This window comes from Papio anubis, chromosome 10, assembly GCF_008728515.1.
Source record: "Papio anubis isolate 15944 chromosome 10, Panubis1.0, whole genome shotgun sequence".
NCBI classification, from domain to species: domain Eukaryota; kingdom Metazoa; phylum Chordata; class Mammalia; order Primates; family Cercopithecidae; genus Papio; species Papio anubis.
Window position 1 is genome coordinate 49,586,811 of NC_044985.1, and position 13,254 is coordinate 49,600,064.

Sequence of the window (13,254 nt, forward strand, 5' to 3'; positions counted from 1 at the left end):
ATGTCCTTACATGTCAAAAACAATCATGCCTTCCCAACAGTCTCCCAAAGTCTTAACTCATTTCAGCACTAACTCTTTTAAATGTCTATAGTCCAAAGTCTCATCAGAGACAAAGCAAGTTCCTTCTGCCTATGAGCCTATAAAACCAAGAGCAAGTTAGCTACTTCCTAGATACAATGGAGGTACAGGCATTGGGTAAATATAGCAATTCCAAATAGGAGAAATTGGGCAAAATGAAGGGGCTACATGCTCCATGCAAGTCCAAAATCCAGCAGGACAGTTAAATCGTAAAGCTCCAAAATGATCTGCTTTGACTCCTTATCTCACATCCTGGTTATGCTGATGCAAGAAGTGGGTTCCCACGGTCTTGGGCAGCTCTGCCAGTGTGGCTGCTTTCATGGGCTGGCGATGGAGTGTCTGTGAGTTTTCCAGGTGCATGGTGCAAGCTGTCAGTAGATCTTCCATTCTGGGGTCTGGAGGATGGAGACCCTTTTCTCACAGCTCCACTAGACAGCACCCTAATGGGAACTCTGTGTGGGGGCTTCCACCCCACATTTGCCTTCCATACTACCCCAGCAGAGGTTCTCCATGAGGTCTGCCCCTGAAGCAAAGCTTGTTCCTAGATATCCAGGCATTTCCATACATTCTCAATTTTCACGGTGGAGGTTCCCAAATCCCAGTTCTTGATTCTGTGCACTCACAGGCTCAACACCACATGAAAGCTGCCAAGGCTTGGGGCTTGCACCCTCTGAATCAAGAGCCTGAGCTCTACCTTGGCCCCTTCCAGTCATGGCTGGAGCGGCTGGGATACAGAGCACTAAGTCTTTAGACTGCACACAGCAGAGGGACACTGGGCCCAGCCAGTGAAACCATTTTTCCCTCCTAGGCCTCCAGGCCTGTGATGGGAAGGGCTACCTTGAAGACTTCTGACATGCACTAGAGACATTTTCCCCATTGTCTTGGTGATGATTCACATTCAACTCCTCGTTACTTATGTAAACTTCTGCAGCCAGCTTAAATTTCTCCTCAGAATATGGGATTTTCTTTTCTATCACATTGTCAGGCTCCAAATTTCTGAACTTTTATACTCTGCTTTCTTTATAAAACTGAATGCCTTTAACAGCACCCAAGTCACCTCTTGAATGCTTTGCTGCTTAGAAATTTCTTCCACCAGATACCCTAAATCATCTCTCTCAAGTTCAAAGTTCCACAAATCTCTAGGGCAGGGGCAAATTGTTGCCAACCACTTTGCTAAAATATAACAAGAGTCACCTTTGTTCCAGTTCCCAAAAAGTTCCTCATCTCCATTTGAGACCACCTCAGCCTGGACTTTATTGTCCATATTGCTATCAGCATTTTGGGCAAAGCCATTCAACAAGTCTCTAGGGAGTTCCAAACTCTCCCACATTGATCTGGCTTCTTTTGAGCCCTCCAAACTGTTCCAACCTCTGCCTGTTACTCAGTTCCAAAGTTGTTTCCATGTTTTTACATATCTTTTCAGCAGTGCCCCACTCTATTGGTTCCAATTTACTATATTAGGCTGTATTCCTGCTGCTGATAAAGACATACCTGAGACTGGGAAGAAAAAGAGGTGATATGGTTTGGCTGTGTTCCCACCCAAATCTCATCTTGAATTCCCACATGTTACAGGAGGAACTCAGTAGGAGGTAATTGAATCAAGGGGGCAGGTGCTGTTCTTGTGATAGAGAATAAGTCTCATAATATCTGTGCTGTTCTTGTGATAGCAAATAGGTCTCATAATATCTGACGGTATTATAAGGAGGAATTTCCTGCACAAGCTCTCTCTTTTTGCCTACTGCCATCCATGTAAGAGGTGACTTGCTTCTCCTTGGCTTCCACCATGATTGTGAGGCCTTCCCAGGCATGTGGAACTGTAAGTCCCATTAAACTTCTTTTTTCTGTAAACTATCCAGTCTCAGGTATATGTCTTTTATCACCAGCATGGAAATAGACTAATACAAGAGGTTTAATAAATTCATAGTTCCACATGGTTGGGGAGGCCTCATAATCATAGTGGAAGGCAAAAGCTACTACTTACATGGCAGTGGCAAGACAGAATGAGAGCCAATAAGTCTCACAAGATCTACTGGAGAAGACCAGCTCTGCCCGATATGAGGGCTTTCCCTCTGCCTGGCACAGTGCTTGGCATAGAATAGGTCTTCAGTGAATATCTGTCAAATGGCTTGGATTCCTAAACAGATGGATAGGTGAGTGAACACCAACATGCAGAAAGTATCAGAGGAAAGGTATAGAGTCCTGCCCACATTCCAGTCCCTGATTCCAGTTGCTTCCCACCTTTCAGCTCCAGTGCCAACTTGAAGACTTACATATAACTCAGGCCATCCTAAGCTGGTTTCTGCGACTTGCAAATTATAGAGCAATCAATGATAATAATGGTCTCTAGTTTGGGGGAACTTGGAGTATACTTTTAGACAATTTGAAAAAAAATTATGTATTTGTATAACTGATTCCTTCTATTTACATATGTGTATATTTATACATGAATGTGTGTTTAGGTAAATGTATATATTTATATGGTATTATTTTGGGGTGTATACATATATATATAAAAATGCATATATAAAAATGAATTGGGCAATTTAATCAATGTGCTGAGCTCCCTTTTAATCTCTAAAATGAAAGGTTTAGATTCAATGATCTAAAATTTTAAAAGTATATGCTTTCCAGGAATTATGTAATTGCTTTGTTAGAAAGTCATCAGAAGGTATACTGTTGCTAGAAAAGAATGCCCAGGGAAGGCACTTTGAGAATTCACTTACGTTCTATGTTTTGCCATTGCTGAAAATGGTTTGGCAGCTCCTTCAGGAAGTATATTCGGAGGTATTCACATATTCTCCATGGAGACAGACGTCCAGTCTAATGATTGTGATGACTGAGGGTGCCACCTGGTAATGACAGTTCAGGTAGAAAAGCAAAATTTAGTTATGAAACAGCAGTAAGAGTTTTCCCTACGAACTGGCCATGGAGGTAGACCCACAAGGAGTATCATGTCATTGTCACTATGGATAGAACATTGGTGAGGATGACATACCAAACCTTTCTGAAGCATCGGAAAGGTAGACAACCTGCAGTTGCAGTCCCCAAACTTGGCTGCCCTCTTTTTGGCTGGGACCTCAGTACTCTTCTCACATCAAGCATGGGCATGTACCCAGGTGTTCAATCAGTACTGAGTGGTCAGTTAAGCAAAACTATAACAGTCATCAGTGTTTCAGTCAGGTACTTTATGTATATTTTCTTACTTCACACTGGCAACAATACTCTTTTTAGTTTCTTTGTAAAAATTAGAAAAGTGAGACCTAGACAGCTTATGGAACTTGCCCCAAGTCACACTGTTAAGTGGCAGAGGAGGTCAACCTCCTCTCTATTCTCAGCCATAATTAGAGGCAAATGAGAATAGCACAAAGCATTTTTCCTTATACTTGTTTTAACTTACAACAACCCTCCATAAAGCATTATCCATTGGAACCACAATATTCTTCTGAATAACATCATCTGCCTGGAAAATAATGTGATAGGATTATAAATGTTTCAAAAAATGTACCTAAGTATTTTCACAATCTGGAAAATACATGTGGTACTCTGTATTCTCAGAGACATCTGAAAGGGCAGTGCATCCTCTCTGCACTGTTCGCCAGCTCTCTCAGCTGTTCGTGTGGGTTTCACTGGCATGCATCATTGCTCCCCTTTCTCCTATATGCCTAAGGTAGGGCACTTCTACCACCCACTGAAGTTTGGTTCCAAAAAAGGTAACAGCTTTAAGGGAATAGCAGAGGGGTTAGTTATTTTTTCAAATGAGTGTGGAGGAAAAAGCAACTGAGAAGGCTCTTCCCAGATGCCTGATTTCTAGTCAGCAGGCTGCTTGAATCCCCTGGTTGAACACATTTCAGTCATCCTGTGCCTAAGGAGAAAAACACCACTCCTGGCTCTCGTCGCTATGGTAACTGATGCTCAGCAGGCAGTTGCGGTTTCATTTAACGTAACTGGCTTTTAGAACTTGAGGGGTAACTATGCTTTCATAGAAGGGAAAAGGGAAGACGAGTGGTTTAATTAATGTGTCTCAATTTAACATGAAGATACAGGTCACTTCCACTGTTTGGCCATACAGTGTCTAGTTCTGCTTTATATCTGTATCAGATCTAAAGCATAAAAGGATGTAATATTTCTCTCATCATATGTGAAGTGTACAAAGTGGGCAGAGGAGGAGAAGCAGGGGTTGTGTTAGACCCTTTGCGAAAGGTTTTTCACTTTATAAAAATCATCTCGGCTTGAGAGTGTGTAGAAGAATCGCTTTCTCTTCTCTCATCCACAAAGGAGGCCTGAGAGATGGGTTGCTAGGCAACCTCACACCGAAGACTGGGGCACTGTGGAATTAACATAACTGACCTCCCCATCAGCTCTGCAGCTCTGCTATTCAAAACGATTTTGTGAGGCTGTAGGACTCAAGAAAATAGATATAAAATGTAAATGCAAAAATAAAGAATAGAGGATATAAATCTAACTTTTTCAAGCAAAGACCAGGATTCACTCAATAAGAAGAGGAAGCAGTTGGAAATGGCAGGTTGAGGGGAAAAAATAGCATTAGTTGCTATAAACCAGAAATTTGTATTTTGAATAATATAGGAAGAAAATTTTCCTATTTCTTTAGAAATGTTTATGGCTGACAGTTAACCTACCACAGTAAAAGTGCTGAAAATACTTAAGGTCAAACAGAAAAATCAGTTTATAATAATGTAGATCTACAACATATTTTTAACAAAAAGCTCAATTCTCAATCCTTACCATGTGATGGTTTGTTTAAGCTCCAGAGCCCCCCACTCTCCTTCCTGCCACTACATCATCAATATGGTTGGTGTGGGAAGGGATGGCATTTATTTTGCAAGTAGATGAATATTTGGAAGGAAATTGCAAAGCTGGTCCATGAGACAGAGCACACACTCTTATCAGCAATAACTAATTTAGTTTTTTTTTTTTTTTTTTTTTTTAAGACAACTTTTGCTCTTGTTGCCCAGGCTGGAGTGCAGTGGCGCGATCTCGGCTCACTGCAACCTCCACCTCCTGGTTTCAAGCAATGATTCTCCTGCCTCAGCCTCCTGAGTAGCTGGGATTACAGGCACCCACCATGATGCCCAGCTAATTTTTGTATTTTTAGTAGAGATAAGTTTTGCCACGTTGGCCAGTCTGGTCTCAAACTCCTGACCTCAGGTGATCCACCCACCTCGGCCTCCCAAAATGCTGGGATTACAGGTGTGAGCCATTGTGCCTGGCCTAGTTTGATTTTTAGAATACATCATACTATTGGGAAATGGTTCTGGTAACATTTTAAGAGAGATTGTTAAATTTATCAACAACAAATTAAAAATCGACCAAAGTTGGTGGCATTGTGGGAGGTGGGAGACTGAAAACAAACTCTGAACTCGTTTTTGTAGATTTTGTAGACTTGCTTTTGTTATAAGTGTTTGGGTGAAGCAATTCTGAAACCATTTTAGGTAGATTATAAGGCTGAAGAAATGGACAAATAGGTTGAGGTTGTTAGGATCCAGGATCACACTCTGGAAAAGGGTTATACAAATAAGAACTAGAGGTCAGTGTGTGTGAGACTGCGTGTATGCACAGTATTCATGCAAACACCTGTGTGTCTACGAGCATATTTCTGTATATGCATATGTATGTATGCACGCATATGTTTTCCATCTGCTGAAAGGATCTAGAAGCAATTACACCCTATCAGCGTGAACAGACTTAGCACTCGGATCTTCATCTCTAACATCATTCTCAATAAAAGGAACGAGGGCTCCTTAGAGAAACGGCTGATTCCAAGATTGAGGCAGGGAAATCAGAAGTTGAGCCTGAGATACCTTGTTAGGATAGAAAGTAAGAAAGTGCTCAAAAAAAGAAAAATGCACAATGAGAGCATGTCACAAGGACACAGGAATAAGCCTGAAGAGGCTCCTGCTGGACAAATCTGAAACAATTTGAACACCAAAATAATTAAAGACATTAATGGATGATGAAATATTGAAAAAATAGAATTTCACAAGACTGTATGATGTTAAATATTTTTAACAACAACAAAAAGCTCAAATCTGAATCCTTGCCATGCGCTAGTTTGTTTAAGCTCCATAGTCCCCTATTCTCCTTCTATATTAAACAAATAATATAGAATAGAATAGAATAGAGTAGCATAGAATAGAATAGAATAATATAGAATAAAATTATTTTCTCCAGGAGGGGAAAAAAAAAAGCTCAACTCTCAGTCCTCACTATGTGATAGTTTGTTTAAGCTCCAGAGTCCACTACTGTCCTTCTATATTAAATAATGGATAAAAATTAAAAGCAAAAACAATAATAAATAAGCAAAGGTGGGGCTCCTGCTTATGGTAAAACACTGAGTACTGACTGCTGGGTACATGTGGAGCCTTTATAACCATCACAGTAAAGATGGGACTGGGCAAGAATAATGATCAATCTAGTAGAAAGTTTTGAAGAGGAGCAGGATATTTGATTTACAAGTGTCTCCTCACAGATTGCTTATTAGTTGCAAGAAAAAAAAAAACTATGTAGTGTAGACGTTTGAAGGAGTAATCAAAATTAATTCACAAGTGAGGGCAGATAAGTATGTGTGTATCCATATGTGATACCCCGAGGACACATTATTTACATAGCATTATGGCCAGGGATGTTTAGCTCAAATTGAATCATGATGAAATATCAGACGAACCCTAAATGAAAAACATTCTACTACAAAAAAAGAGGGTGAGGGACATTTTCTTAAAAAAGTGTCTATATTGTAGAAGACAGAAAGGCTGTGGATATGCTCCAGATTAAGCAACAATAAAGAGACATGACAAGTAAACACAATATCTGATTCCAGAGTGGATCTTTGACTGGAGGAAGAAAAGGACTTTATTGGATCAATTGGTGGTAAATGATATAGATTAAAGTATGGTATCCGTGTTAAATTTACTGAAGTTGATAACCACAGTTTGATTATATAGGAGTATATCCATATTCTTAGGAAATATCACTGAAGTACTTAGGGGTACAGGGATGTGTCTGATGCTTGCGACTTACTTTCAGAATCTTCAGAAAAAAAAATCATATGTATATATGTGTGTATACATCTGTGTGACTGTAAATGTATATATAAAATTCGTATACTCACATAGCACAAATGATAAAGCAGATGGTCCAAAATATTAGCAATATTGTAATGTTTACCTAGTACATATGGTCTTTGCAATCTTATTCATGCAATTTTCTGTAAGTTCAATTTTTTTCCAAATAAAAAATTTAAAAAGTGTTTCCTTTTTGTAGAAACAAAATCATTTTTATTGAAACTTTAATAGTGCACATTAGGCATTTTAAAAAATCTACAAAAACAACCACCCAGCACATACATTTTATAAGAGGCAGTAGATTTATGTGTTTAACACAAGTAAGTGACATCAGGATCTAGACACGTCGTTTGTCCCATTTCCTCACCTTGATTCTTCACATGGTATGTATTCAATCATTTTAACTTTGCACTTGCGATTTCTCAATGTCCTGCGTTTGCCCCCACCCAGAGTCCCCCTTAATCTATCCTCTGCAATTTGTAACTTAAGTCAATGTGAAAAATTGGACAAAAAATTCTTCAGGAAACTATGTAAGGGAGGAGTTTTTATTTATTTACTAGAGCAACTTCATATATTAAACTTAAACTATATGAAGAACATTTTTGTAACTGCTTACCATTTTAGTGCATTCTTTTTCCTCAAAGTTCTTAAGTGTGTTTTTCAAAGAAAGTTGAATCTGTAACCATGAAAAAGGACCTATTGCCCTGACCCAAAATAAGTAAGGACACTACTGAACACTTTGCAGCTCTGTCCTCTGTGTTGCAAGTGGTTTTTTAAAGTTCTTACATCACTTACCCATTAAAAATAAAACTAGGCTGCTTTTGGTGAAAATGGAAATAGTAATTACCTTCTTAAAATACCCCCTTAAAAAAAACAACAACAACAGGGTTTCTTTTACATTGCCAAAATAATTTGTTTGAAGGAAGATAAAAATAACATACATACTATTTGAAAGCAGCCTGGTTTAAGGATTGCCATCGAGTCTCATGTTATACCACTCAGAAGTAAGACATTTAGAACCTGCTCATTACTTCGCATCCTTCATTTATGGGATCAGATTGCTTTTATGGGCATTGTGCCAGATTCACTGATGTGCACTGTAAGGCAGATTGCAGAGTGAAACATTTTTCTAGAAAACATCTGGTTCTTAAGAAAAGTATTAGAAGGAGGGTAGCACATTTTTGCTCATAACTGGGACTTATCATGTTACAGTAACTCCCCTCTAATCTGGCAGGCAGACTTCCAGCAACCACAACCAGGAACCTAGATATAAGTGAAAAATACCTTAAGAGTTCAAAGAAAACAGAGGTCCAAGATCCTATGCATATGAAGGAGTGGTACTGCCCTTAGCTCAAAGACTATTTTATTCATTATAAAACTACTGGAGCCAATTAGCATAAGGGCTCCTGAAGTCACCTTTATATCAGTGACTCTTTCTGCAGTTCATTTGTTCCTTCACTCCCCTTGCAAAAATTGTGCACCCCCTGGACGCCACCATTTTTCTGCTCAGGTTTTCCCCTCCTCTCTTTCTCGTACCTTCAATATTTACTGGCTTTTTTTTTTTTCCTCTATAGATGCCCAAGTAGCTCTTATCTTAAAAGACAGACTTCTCACACTCTTATGGACACATCACTCTTCACCCTCAGCCTTATTTCTAAAATCTTTTCTATACCGACTCGAGTTCCTCGCCTTCCATTCACAGGGCTTCCACTAGCCTATGAGAAAGTTGTATTCAAATTAGAAAAGGGAGTCCTCCTGCATGCGGATGCAGTTGCAGAGTGGTAAGACTTGGAGGATTTCTGCCTCCATCTCCTGCGCCCTTGGCTGGGTCACCCTCTGCAGTGCACACACCGCATGACCACACGTGGAGGCTCGGCAGGATTTCAGATATTTCCACTGGCTTCTAATTTATTATATTTGGTAGAATCATCATTAAAACTCTGTTACTGGAATAATGGACTAAAATTACAGAGTACTGGGTTTGCTCTCAATTCTTTATGTAATTGCAGGACTGTGCTCTTACACATCCCCTCTGGAACTCTTAAGTTCTAGTACCACTTCTGTTACCACTCCTACTACTACTTTGTCGCTGTCTTTTTTTCTATCTTCCACTTTCTGAATCTCTACCGCTGGCCATTGAAGTAATATAGATTACATTTTGCATTAACAATTAATAGTAAAGTGTGGTATTGAGAGTTGAAATGTCAGCTTTTGTTTAGCTTTTTCTCTTCGTCTGTGTTCAGAAAAATAACTTTAAACAGCAAAAAGCAAGTTTGAGAAGGCTGTTCTCTAAAAAACAACAAAAACTTTTTTTTAGTGTAGAATAATATGTTAATTCCAGTTAACTTTTACAATGGTAAATAAATATTTCATCACTCAGATATAACTATGTTAACAATTGGGTTAGTTTCATCTAGTTTCGTATATTCTTATATGCATCTATATTTTTGGCAAATGGATATATTATTATTTGAATAGTTACATTTTCCTCTTTTTTCACTTATTTTGTGAGCATTTTAGCAGTTAAAATCTTTCAAAAAAAATTTTTTTTTTGAGAAGGAGTCTCGCTGTTGCTCAGGCTGGAGTGCAGTGGCGCAGTCTCGGTTCACTGCAACCTCCACCTCCCAGGGTTCAAGCAATTCTCCTGCCTCAGCCTCCCAAGTAGCTGGCATTACAGGTGCACACCACCATGCCCAGCTAATTTTTTGTATTTTAGTAGAGACGAGGTTTCACCGTGTCGCCCAGGCTGGTTGCAAACTCCTGAGCTCAGGCAAACCACCCGCCTCGGCCTCCCAAAGTGTTGAGATTACAGGCATGAGCCAAAAAAATTAAATACATAAATAAACCCTTGAAATAGTTTTCAATAACTACCTAGTACTATATTATTGGTCAAATCTTACATATTTGACAAACTCATGTTGGATGTTTTGATAACCAAAAGCAGCAAAAAATTCACTGTTACAATTTTTAAAATTGGAAACCTTTGAGAAAACTTCGGAATATTTCCTGTGATAAATTTCTCTACATGGGATCACTTGGTTAAACGACAGACTCTTATTTTGTGCTGCCAAATTCCCTTCAGGAAGGCTGTGCTACACTGCGACGAGCAGCGTCCGAATGTGGTGGTTTCCTTGCACCTTTGCCAACCTTGCATTTAAAAAAATCTATCAGCATGAATGCTGTTATATGATCCTATTTTAAAGCTATTCACTTGTCATCTCCAGTCACAAACTAGGATTGCTCCTGTCAGATTCTTAATTGGTCTTTTGGTTTCCATAGTGATTCCATTATCTACTTCTACTCTAGTGCAAAGTTCAACCCGCTTCCTCAGCTGTCCATGCATAAAAGCCTTCCAGATTCCAGATTTGCTCTAGGTTCTTGACTTCTGGGGAAGAAAGCTATTTCCTCTTGGGACCCAGTTCACCATACTAGCTGAATTAAGGTCAAAAGTACATTAAATTTACAACTGCGTACTTACCATGAGGGGGGCAGGTGTCCAGATCTCAGATCCACAGAAAATTCTTTCATTTCTGCTGGGTCCCCCTGCTTCCATCCTGAGTGTAAGTCCCCAAACTTCCATTTAACATGTCATGGGCATTAGTTCCTTGAAATACTAGTTTAGAGGAGTCTGGAATCAAGACTGCCTAGTTTGAGCTCCAACTGTCACAGATCTTGGGCTTGTCACATGAGGCAATCAAATCCTTAAAGAAGACAAACATCAGAGGTAGTAAGTGCTGCATAGAGTTTAAAAAGGATAATATGATACAGAATCACAGGATGGCTACTTGAGATTGTGGGCCTGGACATGAACATGGCCTCTTTGAGGAGGTGGTGATAAAGTGATAGCTGATGGAAAGAAGGAGCAAACCTGGAGAAGGAAGCTCAGAGTAGGAAGTGGGGGTGAAGGGAGGGACAGGAGGAAGAGAATTTCACAGCGAGGAAAGCAGGGCAAAAGCAAGCTCAAGGTGGATAAAATGACATGCTGCATGTGGAGTCTAGCATAATATTTGGTGGGGAGAGAGAGAGGAAAAGAGGGAAGTAGTTGAAGAAGAAAAATGAGGAGGGAAGGAGAGAGGGTATGAATGAGAATCTCAAATCCTGTAGGGCTGAGCTCTCTAAGGGACTTTACTCACCTTTTTCATCTTGCTTTGAACAGCATTTTCTCTTCTCAGTTGTAATTACTACTTGGCCCTGTTCTGCTTATAAGAGGAGCTACTATTTATTAAGAGCCTAGTGAGTCAGATTCATTATAGGTTTTATATAAGTTCCCTTTAATCCTTACAACCTGAGGCAGGTTATTATCCTTATATGCTTGTTTATGGGTGAAAAAACTGAGGCTGAGAGTGTGTAACTTGGAGAAAGATGAAACATCTGGGTAATGGTAGAGCCAAAACTTAAATCCAGGCTGGTCTGATTTCAGATCCGTGCTCTTGACTGCTACACTACACTGCTCCTCAATTAGACTGCTCTTTGATAGTTTCTCCATTTGTAACAGCTGTTCATTACACTCAGTTCATCTTGTTCTTCATTACTTAGCTATCTCTGTGATACACCAGTCAGTTTCTTCTGCTAGCCAGAGGTAGACAAGATAACTTTTTCTTATAGAAACATTATCTCTTAGTTATAGAAGGCATCTTAATATAATAAATAAGGCAGAGGCTTTGAAGCTGACTGGGCCAGTATGGAATTCAGGCTCTGATACTTTTCTCTGTGACCCTGGGCAAATCATTTAGTCCAGGTCTTATCTTTCTTATCTGAAAAGTAGGAATATTATTTCTCTTAATAGCTGACTGAAAATTAAAAGACATAAAGTAAGGAAAGTCCCTAAAATAGCATCTAACAAATGGCAGGTGCAAAATAAATGGCTGCTTAAAAAACAAACAAAACCTTCCTCTCCTCTTACAGATAGGAAAACTGATTTGGAAATGTCTTGCTGAGAGAACAGATGCTCTATTTCTCTATCCAATTTCCATGATTCTAGCATCCCATGATGCAAGTTCATTGGAACTACTAAAGGCATTCTGTTATGCGATTTCTGCCCAAGTCAGCTCCGGCTGCAATAATATCACAAACCGGTGGGCTTATCAAGAAAACAAATCTATTTCTTACAGTTCTGGAGGCTGGAAGTCTGAGATCACGGTTCCAGCACCAACAGGTTCTCGTGAGGACCCTCTTTTGGTTGCAAATAGTTGACTTCTTATTGTATCCTCACATGGTAGAAAGATAGCTAGAGTACTCTCTGGGGTCCCCTTTATAAGGGCACTAATCCCACTCACAAGGGCTTCAGCCTTATGACATAATTATTTCCTAAAGCTTCACCTCCCAATACTATCACATTAAAGATTAGGATGTCAACATATGAAGTTTGTGGGGACACAAACATTCAGTCCATAGCATTGTCCTTAAAAATGTCCACTCAGAGGCCAGGCGTGGTGGCTCACGCCTGTAATCCCAGCACTTTGGGAGGCTGAGGTGGGCGGATCACAAGGTCAGGAGATTGAGACCATCCTGGCTAACACGGTGAAACCCCGTCTCTACTAAAAATACAAAAATTAGCCAGGCATGGTGGCGGGCACCTGTAATTCCAGCTACTTGGGAGGCAGAGGCAGGAGAATGGTGTGAACCCAGGAGACGGAGGTTGCAGTGAGTGCCACTCACTGCACTCCAGCCTGGGAGACAGTGCAGTGAGATCGCGCCACTGCACTCCAGCCTGGGGGACAGAGCAAGACTCCGTCTCAAAAAAAAAAAAAAAAAAAAAGTCCACTCAGGCCGAAAGATATTCTTCCACCTGAATTAAGAAAAAGAGGTAATGTTTCATGATTCCAGGTTTGTAAAACAGGGATAATAATTCTGGCATTATAGGTTTGCGAAGATCAAATGTAAGAAATATAAAAGCATTTTAACATATATGAAGTGCCTCATAAATGCTCTTATTATTAAACATTTCTATGAAATGCCATAAACAAAAGCTAGGTGACAAGGCGGCCAGATCACTTGAGGCCAGAAGTTCGAGACCAGCCTGGCCAATATGGTGAAACCCCATCTTTACTAAAAATACAAAAATTAGTCAGGCGTGCGCCTGTGGTCCCAGCTACTC

At 39.8% G+C, this 13,254-nt stretch overlaps 1 protein-coding gene across 3 annotated transcripts in view; it reads right to left on the reverse strand.

Annotated features, from left to right (window-relative positions):
• The window catches only part of TTC21B (tetratricopeptide repeat domain 21B), a 97,425-nt gene that overhangs the window by 2,628 nt on the left and 81,543 nt on the right, over nucleotides 1-13,254 (reverse strand). The window contains exons 28-31 of one of the 3 annotated variants that reach the window (XR_002516125.2): nucleotides 10,636-10,858; nucleotides 8,103-8,254; nucleotides 2,802-2,927; nucleotides 2,060-2,212 (exon numbers count right to left, since the gene is read on the reverse strand). The gene's annotated coding sequence lies outside the window, so the exon portion shown is untranslated. The remainder of the gene's footprint in view (nucleotides 1-2,059; nucleotides 2,213-2,801; nucleotides 2,928-8,102; nucleotides 8,255-10,635; nucleotides 10,859-13,254) is intronic. The other 2 variants (XR_002516126.2, XR_002516127.2) reach the window with 2 other exon arrangements.